General features: G+C 45.7%; 1 pseudogene; it reads left to right on the top strand.

The window, feature by feature from the left end:
- The first annotated feature begins 271 nt into the window (after nt 1-271).
- LOC136526499 (proline-rich protein 4-like) lies at nt 272-8,102 on the top strand (annotated as a pseudogene).
- Nucleotides 8,103-9,675: the final 1,573 nt, after the last annotated feature.

Raw genomic sequence — 9,675 nt, 5'->3', positions numbered from 1 at the left:
TCGCGATTTCTCACCCAACTGTACAATTCGTTTTTTTTCGTCTACATTTAGTACTCTATGCATGTGCCGCAAGATTTGATGTGATGGGTACTGCGCAAAAATTTTGGAGAACTAAACAGGCCCTAAGAAGGATCACGTCAGTAACCACTCCACGTACCCACAGATCGATCGACATCCATGCAGTGCAGAGACCTGCTATATATACCAAGCACTGACTCTCCTAGCTCTTCACCCATCTTCTACCATTTCATACGTAACAGGTTGCTAGCTCATGTGCTGGACGTGTTTCGCAACGCAGATTCCTCCTCGGTGCTTGCGTGGTGGCCATGCTGATGGCGATCGCCGTCGCAAACGCTGGGTCCGGCGAGGCGGCGTCGGTCATCGTCCTAGCCAAGTGCGCGGACTGCACGAGGAAGAACGTGAATGCTGAGGCGGCTTTCAGTGGTAAAAAGTTATATAGAGTAATTAAGTGCGCTACTTTTATCAGTACGATCCCTCCCGGCCGTATTTTCATGTCTTTTTGGCCCCAACATCTATCTCAGGTCTTAAAGGTGGCGATCAAATGCAAGAACAGCAACGGTGAGTACGAGAGCAAGGCTGTCGGCGAGCTCCAAAACTCCGGCGCCTTCAGCGTCCCTGTCTCCTTCAACCTCGCCGACTGCGTCGCGCAGCTCCACAGTGCAGCAGGCACGCCATGCCCGGGGCAGGAGCCGTCGAGGATCACGCCGTTGTCCGATGGCACCTTCGTTGCCGTCCCCGGGAAGACGCAACAAGCGTCGTCTGCGGTGTGTGCGTCGGTGACAATCTGCGGCCCGATCAAGAATTATTTTCACGAGCACTTCCACAAGAAGGAAGAGAAGCCGGAGCCGTCAAAGCCCGAACCAGAGCCCAAGCCACAGCCAGAACACCAGCCCCCAACGCCAACGTACGGGTCGCCATCGCCAACGACTCCAATCTACCATCCTCCTGCAATGCACATGCACTTGACCGATCACTTCCACAAAGACCACGAGCTCGAGCACTTCTTCGACCACTTCCACAGGAAGCCTGTGTTGATTTTCTGTGGATCGACTAGGGTAGATCTTGACGGATGAACACTTAGATTCGTGAAACACATGCACATTTAGACCTAGAACACTACACCGAGAGGGAGATAGGGTAGAGAGGGGCTGGTGATGAACCTGAGCCTTCAGATGAAGTCGCGGTTGTGCTGGCCATCGCTGGTTCGGTGATGGAGGCAGCACACGGGCAGCGACGGGTGGAGTAGAGGTTGCACGGACGTCGATGCAGTGTGGTCGGGGCGTAGCAGTGACGACGGCGAGGATCAGCGGAGCTTCCCGTCGCTGGCTGCGCGCCCTCTTAGATCGGTCTAGGGTTTGTCGGTGGGTTTGCGGCTCACGGCGAACCTCGTGCTTTGAGCCGCCGGCCCCCACCTCTTTATATAGCGCAGTGTGACGGGGGCCCACCAACCATGTAGGGTTGGGCGCCCCCGATCAGGGCGCGTGACCAAGGCCCAATAAGTCGTTGGGCTTATTGGTTAGGAGATCAAACTAACATTCTCCCCTTTGATCTCACTATTACTTTTATCTTTAAACTTTAAAACTTCAATCCTTTTATCCTTACTCATTTCTTCACAGATGATGCATAGAGCATGTCTCATCGTCACGGTCAATCGCCGATAGATTTAACAGCTACAATGCACGTCTCTGATCTGAAATAGTTACTTTAACTTTTGGGCCCTTTATACTCCAAGAATCATAGGCTTTCCCTTAAACCCATGCCGGCTATATGTTCTCTAAACACGTTGGGTGGTAAGCCTTTTATAAGCGGATCCACGAGCATCTTTTCGGTACTTATATGCTCAAGACTTATCATTTGATCCCGGACTTTATCCTTCACAACATAATATTTTATGTCAATGTGTTTGGCAGCACCACTTAACCTATTATTGTGAGCATACTGTACTGCTGGATTATTATCGTAGTATAACTTCAGTGGTCTATTGATGTCGTCAACCACCTTCAAACCGGGTATGAACTTCTTTAGCCAGTTCACCTGCCCCGTTGCCTCATAACACGCTACAAACTCGGCATACATTGTGGACGATGTAGTGACGGTTTGTTTTGAGCTTTTCTATGAAATAGCTCCCCCTGCGAGAGTAAACACATATCCAGACGTGGATTTTCTATTATCTCCCGCATAATCAGAATCTGAATATCCCACTATATGGAGTGAATCAGATCTTCTATACGTCATCATGAGGCCTTTCATTCCTTGCAAATAACACAAGACTTTCTTTACCAATTTCCAGTGTTCTATTTCAGGATTGCTCTGGAATCTACCAAGTAACCCGGTAATAAATGCCAAGTCAGGGCGCGTACACACTTGAGCATATTGCAAGCTTCCGACAGCTAAAGCATATAGAACCACTTTCATTTGATCGATCTCATATTGGTTCCTAGAGCATTGAAAATCCCCATATCTGTCGCCCTTGACTATAGGAGCAGGTGAGGGACTATATTTGTGCATACTGAATTTCTTTAAGACTTTTTTTATGTATGCCTTTTGTGACAGTCCTAATACCCCTTTACTTCTATCTCGGTGAATCTCGATCCCTAGAACGAACGAAGCTTCACCAAGATCTTTCATATCAAATTTTGAGGACAGAAACTTCTTTGTTTCCAGTAGTAGACTGACATCACTACTAGCAAGTAAGATATCATCCACATACAGGACAAGGAAGATAAACTTCCCATTCTTAAACTTTACGTAGACATAATTGTCCTCAACATTATCTTTAAACCCAAAATTCTTTATTGTCTGATCAAACTTCAAGTACCACTGTCTTGGAGCTTGTTTTAATCCATAAATGGATTTCTTTAGGCGGCATCCCAAACGATCTTTTCCTTCCATGACAAAACCTTTCGGTTGTGCCATGTAAACATTTTCTTCTAAGTCTCCGTTGAGAAATGCCGTCTTTACATCCATCTGATGTAATTCCAAATCGTAATGTGCCACTAATGCCATTATGATTCTGAAGGAATCCTTATATGAGACTGGAGAAAAGGTCTTATTGTAATCAATTCCTTCTCTTTGTGTAAAGCCTTTTGCCATAAGTCGGGCTTTATATCTCTCTATATTCCCTTGAGAGTCAAGTTTTGTTTTGTAGACCCATTTACAGCTTACTGTTTTGGCTCCTTTAGGAATTATCTCCAAATCCCAAACTTTATTTGCATTCATTGATCTCATCTCATCTTCCATGGCCTCAAGCCACTTTGATGAATGATCACTTTTCATGGCTTCTTCAAATGAGGTGGGATCATCCTCTATTTGAAATTCTTCAGTATTGTACACTTCATAATCAGTAGGAATAACTGATTTTCTAACTCTTTGAGACCTTCTAGGGGCCTCCTCAATTGGCACATTTTCTGTTTGAGGCTATCGCTGCTCCCCCTCATGTGTGGCAATAGGTTCTATAGGATCCTGAGGGACAGGTTCCTCATCATCATTCATTGTTGCCACAGGCGGGATAACAACAGGTGCTGGCACCACAGTGTCTTGTACTGTTGGTGCAGCAACAGCAGGTAGTGAGAAAAATGGCTCATGAATGATCGGAGTGGGTGCATACACCCGCTTCTCTTCAAGGTCAATTTCTCGAGCTACCATGCTCCCCCTAATCATTTCATCCTCTAGGAAGACAGCGTGTCTCGTTTCCACAAACTTTGTATGTCTGTTAGGACAGTAGAAACGAAAACCTTTTGACTTTTCTGGGTAGCCAATGAAATGGCAACTCACTGTTTTGGGATCTAGCTTCCCAATGTTTGGGTTAAAAACTTTAGCCTCAGCAGGGCTCCCCCACACACGCAAGTGGTTAAGTGAGGGTACTCTTCCTGTCCACAACTCATACGGTGTTTTGGGCACCGACTTACTTGGTACTCTATTGAGAATATGAATGGCGGTTTTTAATGCCTCCATCCACAGACTCGTGGATAAAGTGGAGTAACTTATCATACTACGCACCATATCCATCAGGGTACGGTTACGCCTTTCAGCTACTCCATTCTGCTGAGGTTCGCCCGGTGTTGAATACTGGGCGACTATACCATTCTCCTGTAAGAACCTTGCAAAAGGTCCAGGAACTTGTCCATATGGGGTATGCCGACCGTAGTACTCTCCTCCACGGTCAGACCTGACTATCTTAATCTTTAAATCATGCTGATTTTCAACTTCTACTTTAAATATTTTAAATTTATCCAACGCTTCTGTTCTTTCCTTAATTGGATAAATGTAGCCAAACCGAGAGTAATCGTCTGTGAATGTTATGAATGAATCATAACCATCCATACTTTTTATAGGAAAAGGACCACATATGTCTGTGTGAATAATCTGTAGAATTCCTGCGCTTCATTTGGCATCTTTCTTAATTTTCTTTACATACTTTCCTTTTATGCAATCTCTATATTGTTCTAACTCTGAGAGCTCTAATGGAGGAAGAATATCATTCTTAACTAGTCTTTTTATTCTCCCCCTCGAAATATGGCCTAAACGATAGTGCCATAATTTCGACGACGCATCGTGAGCTCTCTTTCGTTTTCTGTTTCCATTGTTCGATGAGGATACATTTTTATTCACATCACATACGGAATTCACATTTTCACGAAGTGATAACAAATAAAGCTCATCTTGTCAGAAGGCAAGACCAACACATTTATTATTAAACAATATCCGACATTTGCCATTTCCAAAATGGTAATCATAACCATCATGGTCCAACTTTGATACACTAATCAGATTTCTTTGCAAAGAAGGTACATAAAGAACATCTCTAAGAAAAATTATGAAGCCATCTGGAAGCTCTAGAGGAAGATCTCCAACGGCCTCAACGTCTGTTTGTACTCCATTTGCGACTTTAATGAAACTTTCGCTTCTTTGCAAAGTTCTCATCGAACGGAATCCCTGTAATGAATTAGCAACATGAATAGTTGCACCTGAATCAATCCACCAAGTAGATTTTGAAAACTTTACATACAAGGATTCATTTACGAACGTAATAATGTTCTCACCTTTATTCTTCATAATCATCTTTAAGAAATCAGGATAATTCTTTTTATAATGTCCCGTCTTCTTGCAGTGGAGACACTGGTCTTTAGCCACTGGGAATTGCTGGTTCTGAGACTGTTGCATGGGACCTTTTCCAGATGATTTGGAGGAAGAGCTATTATTATAGTTCTTTTTCTTATCTTTTAGGTAGTTGACAGAACCACCTTGTGAAACTTTTATTCTTTCCTCCTCCTGCACACACATGGCTATGAGCTTTTCTAAATCCCATTTTTCAGGCTGTATGTTGTAATTAATAACAAATGTGTCAAATTCTTTGAGCAAAGAAGCAAAAATCAAATGAATAAGGAACTCATCCTTGAGTGCCAAATCCATTAGTTTGAGCTTAGATGCCAGATTGCTCATTCTCAGTATGTGCTCTCTAATGCCACTGCCGCCACCAGAGTACCTTTCTGTAACCAGCTGCTTGATCAGCTGGGTTGCATATGTCTTTGAAGAGCCAGTAAACTGACTCTTTATTCTATCTAGGTACTCTGTGACCGTATCACAGTCTGGAATTGAGCCCACAATGGCAGGCTCAATCGTGTTCTTTATCACTGCCAAACACTTCTTATTGGCAGTGACCCATTTCCTATACTCAAGGTCATAGGACATCTTTACGGGAGCAAAATCCCGCTCTCTGTTCTGCCATGCAGCATCAGTCTCATCTGTCTCCCTCACCGGTGCCACAGGTTCTTTGGGGCACGGTGTGGTGACAACCCAGTCCACCTCAGCGAGGATAAAGGCCAGGTCTATCTTTTTCTTCCACTCAATATAGTTATCACCTTTTAGAGTGGGGATCTCTTTGATACAACTCATTAAGTTGTATCCTCCTGAAAACATAATTCAAATAGGGTGAGAACAGAAATAACAACAATAATTGCATGCCTTAGTTTAACGTTGGTCAAAATTAAAACATACAATTATTTTATACATTAAATCTACATCACCGTTGGGCAGAAATAGAAATAATGCATAATCATTTAAAATTATAATATTGCTATTAACAACGTTGGTCAGAAAATAACAATATCATAATCAACTCATTTTTAATCTCTTGGCTCTTAAAATCAAATTCTCCCGTTGGTTCGAATTTAATTAAAAGTCCATAATTACTTTAAATACGCAGCGGAAAATTTAAATATGCCCATAATTATTTTTCCAGAAACTCTTAAATATTGCACTGTTCTCTGAACAAAATTGTCGTTGGACAAAATTTGCACAAAGATTTGCATCAACTTCCAATTGAAATTCATCAATTATATATATTTCTCGAAAAACAAAAGAAAACTTTGAGCTATTTCTATTCATTAGGCCATTTCGGCCCAGCCAGCACACGCGCGGCCCACGGCCTGCTCACGCGCGTGCGGGCGCCAGCGCACCCGGCCCAGCTGCCGTGGCCCATCCGCGCGCGCTCTCTCCCCCACGCCTAGGCCGCAACCTGGGCCTGGGCCGGGATTTCGGCCGAGCAGCAGCGCCCGCCTGGGCCAAAAGAGGTCCGAGCCCTCCTGGCCGTTGATCTCCGATCGACGGTGGAGCGCACAGCTCGGGGCATCAAAAACCCCGGCCGACCGCGCCTCCCTCAGCCCTAGCTTCATTTTCACTCGCACGCTCTCTCTCTTCTCCTCACTGCTCACCTCTTCTCTTCTCAGTTCGTCACCGAGCGACCACGGTGAAGCAGCGAGGTCCCGGCGCCGTCACCGGCCCCCTCGCCGGCGTGCGCGCTCCCCAGCGGGTGAGCGCGCCGCCGTCGAGCGGCCTGGCCGCGGCGCCCCTGTGGCCAGATCCCGGCGAGCCATGCCCCCTTCGGCCGGCCTTTCTTTTCCCTGCGCGCGCCGGCGTGCTTGACGGCGAGGTGAGCCGAGCCACCCTCTTCCCCTTCTTTTCCCCGATCGGTTTCTTTGCTTCGGATTTTTGAATGATTTTCCCGATTAGGGTTAGGGTTAGGGTTAGACACGACACTGTTTTTCTTTTCCCCGAATCACCTTCGGTTTTTTCTTTAACCTCATTAGGTTTAGGGTTCATCCGAACCATATCTTTTCTCAGATCCGACGGATCGAGTTTAGGGTTCAACCGAACGTCGGCCGACCCTTTTCTGCTTAGATCCGCACGGATCCAATCAATTTTCTACTCGGGTAACTTTTAATTTCTTTTCCCCGATCCAGATCTACCGCTAGAAAAGGCTCTGGTACCATTGTTGATTTTCTGTGGATCGACTAGGGTAGATCTTGACGGATGAACACTTAGATCCGTGAAACACATGCACATTTAGACCTAGAACACTACACCAAGAGGGAGATAGGGTAGAGAGGGGCTGGTGATGAACCTGAGCCTTCAGATGAAGTCGCGGTTGTGCTGGCCATCGCTGGTTCGGTGATGGAGGCAGCACACGGGCAGCGACGGGTGGAGTAGAGGTTGCACGGACGTCGATGCAGTGCGGTCGGGGCGTAGCAGTGACGACGGCGAGGATCAGCGGAGCTTCCCGTCGCTGGCTGCGCGCCCTCTTAGATCGGTCTAGGGTTTGTCGGTGGGTTTGCGGCTCACGGCGAACCTCGTGCTTTGAGCCGCCGGCCCCCACCTCTTTATATAGCGCAGTGCGACGGGGGCCCACCAACCATATAGGGTTGGGCGCCCCCGATCAGGGCGCGTGACCAAGGTCCAATAAACCGTTGGGCTTATTGGTTAGGAGATCAAACTAACAGCCTGTTGTACCAGCGAAGCCTGAGCCACAGCCGAAACCACAGCCAGAGAACCAGCCTCCAACACCGACGTACGGGTCAGCAACGCCCAAAAACGGGTCCCCATCAGCTCGTGTGAGCAAGCATGCTCCGCACATGTTCGATCACTTCTACAAGGGTCACCATCACCACCACTTCTTCGATTACTTCCACAAGAAGCCTGCGCCACCAGAGCCTAAGCCAGAGCCAAGCCAACCAGAAAACCACCCTCCCGTGCAAACGTTTGGCTGGCCTCCTCCACTCTACCACCCTCCGGCCAAGCATTGAGTCCGTTTTGTTGCCTTGAAATGATGCGTTGTTGATAATCTTGCATGATATTGCACTACCATCTATTAGTTTCTGAAGAATAATGGTTGTGATACATAAGTGTGTGAGAGACTCTTTCTCTTTTTCCCAAGACACAAGTGTGGGACTAGAGTCATGGTTATCCATATCTTTCAGCTGCAAATGTGTGTTTTAATTTATTGTGAACTATGAGACATGGGGAAATGTAATATTATCTGAATGAGTGGAAGTTATGCTAAGATGTGTGCTTTATCACTGTATTAATTTTCACGCACGTCTGGTTAGGATTGATCTCTGCTTTCTCAAGAATCGACTGAGTCTAGGGAGCCTAACAACCCAAGTAACAGACGACTAAGTTGGCTTGACAGGGTAAGGATACTCCCAACTCACGGGTGGGTGATGTGAATTAGTCCGAATCCCTAGTAGCCTACCGATCAAGGTTAACTCGGGTGTGATTTTGAAGACCTGAGCCATCCGCCGGCCACCGTCCCATGTTGGCCACCATCACCTCAACACCGAACCATGCCTGCTGTGGGCATCTTCGTCTAAAGGTTAGCGACTGATTAAGTGCTAACAGGTGGATCAGGTATTCACAGGTTATGCTAATCTCGATCCTTATTAAGCTTAAGTCTAACACGTCTAAGCTGTGTCCCATGCATCATAGAATTTGAATATTTGATTGTCCAAGTATATATTTGGATGTACAGGCCGCAGTTTACCGTGGTCGATGTTTATGGAATATTGAATTGCGCTGCTTAAAATAACATCATGGTTATATTCGACTAATCATCTGCCTTCGCATCCTAGAAAATCAATATGCTGGAAATACCCTACTAAATATGGTATGAAACTACTGTGTTCTAAATGAGTGCTGAATAAATCGATGAACCAGGAAACAGACACTCCATCAGTAACATGTTTAGCAGAAGTTTTTTTTACTTGCCTTCCACTGCTCGCTACAACTACAATCCCAAAGAGCCAAACAGATAGACCTTGCAGTACTGTAACTGTGAGCTACCAGAAAAGAAATGAGATTAAGGCTTAGTACATAAGTAAAAGTACCTTGAGTCCTTGACATTCATAAAACCACCCTAAATCAAGGACAAGATCATTTGGTACCCCGTTCCTGCTTTTTTATAGAACGACCCTTCAGTGAACATTGTACACTGCACAAGACAACTTGTTATCTGCTAGTTCTTTCTACTTCACATATAGACAACTTAAGGGCGTGTACAACCCGTAAATAGGGATCGTCTGCAAGATCCTCGCATCTAACATACAGACAGACTGTTTATTTGTTGAGATACCAAGTCTTTGGTGGATTTGTCCATAGTCGAACGAAGACTTAACCTGTTTATTTGTTGAATTGTTGTGATACCAGGCGGCCTAGAAGAATTCAGAAGCGAAGTCCGATTACATCCGGAGCCATTTCACCAAGCCGAGCTAGAGGAAGAGAACAAAGGCCTTAGGTATCTCCGATCGGAGACCCAAGGTATTGTTTCTTCGGCTGGTGACTCAGCACTTCAGGTTTTACCTTCCTACTGAGCCCTTAATG

This window comes from Miscanthus floridulus, chromosome 2 (genome assembly GCF_019320115.1).
Source record: "Miscanthus floridulus cultivar M001 chromosome 2, ASM1932011v1, whole genome shotgun sequence".
Classification (NCBI taxonomy): domain Eukaryota; kingdom Viridiplantae; phylum Streptophyta; class Magnoliopsida; order Poales; family Poaceae; genus Miscanthus; species Miscanthus floridulus.
The sequence above is the reverse complement of the archived record's forward strand: the minus strand, read 5'-3'. Positions and strand labels throughout refer to the sequence as shown.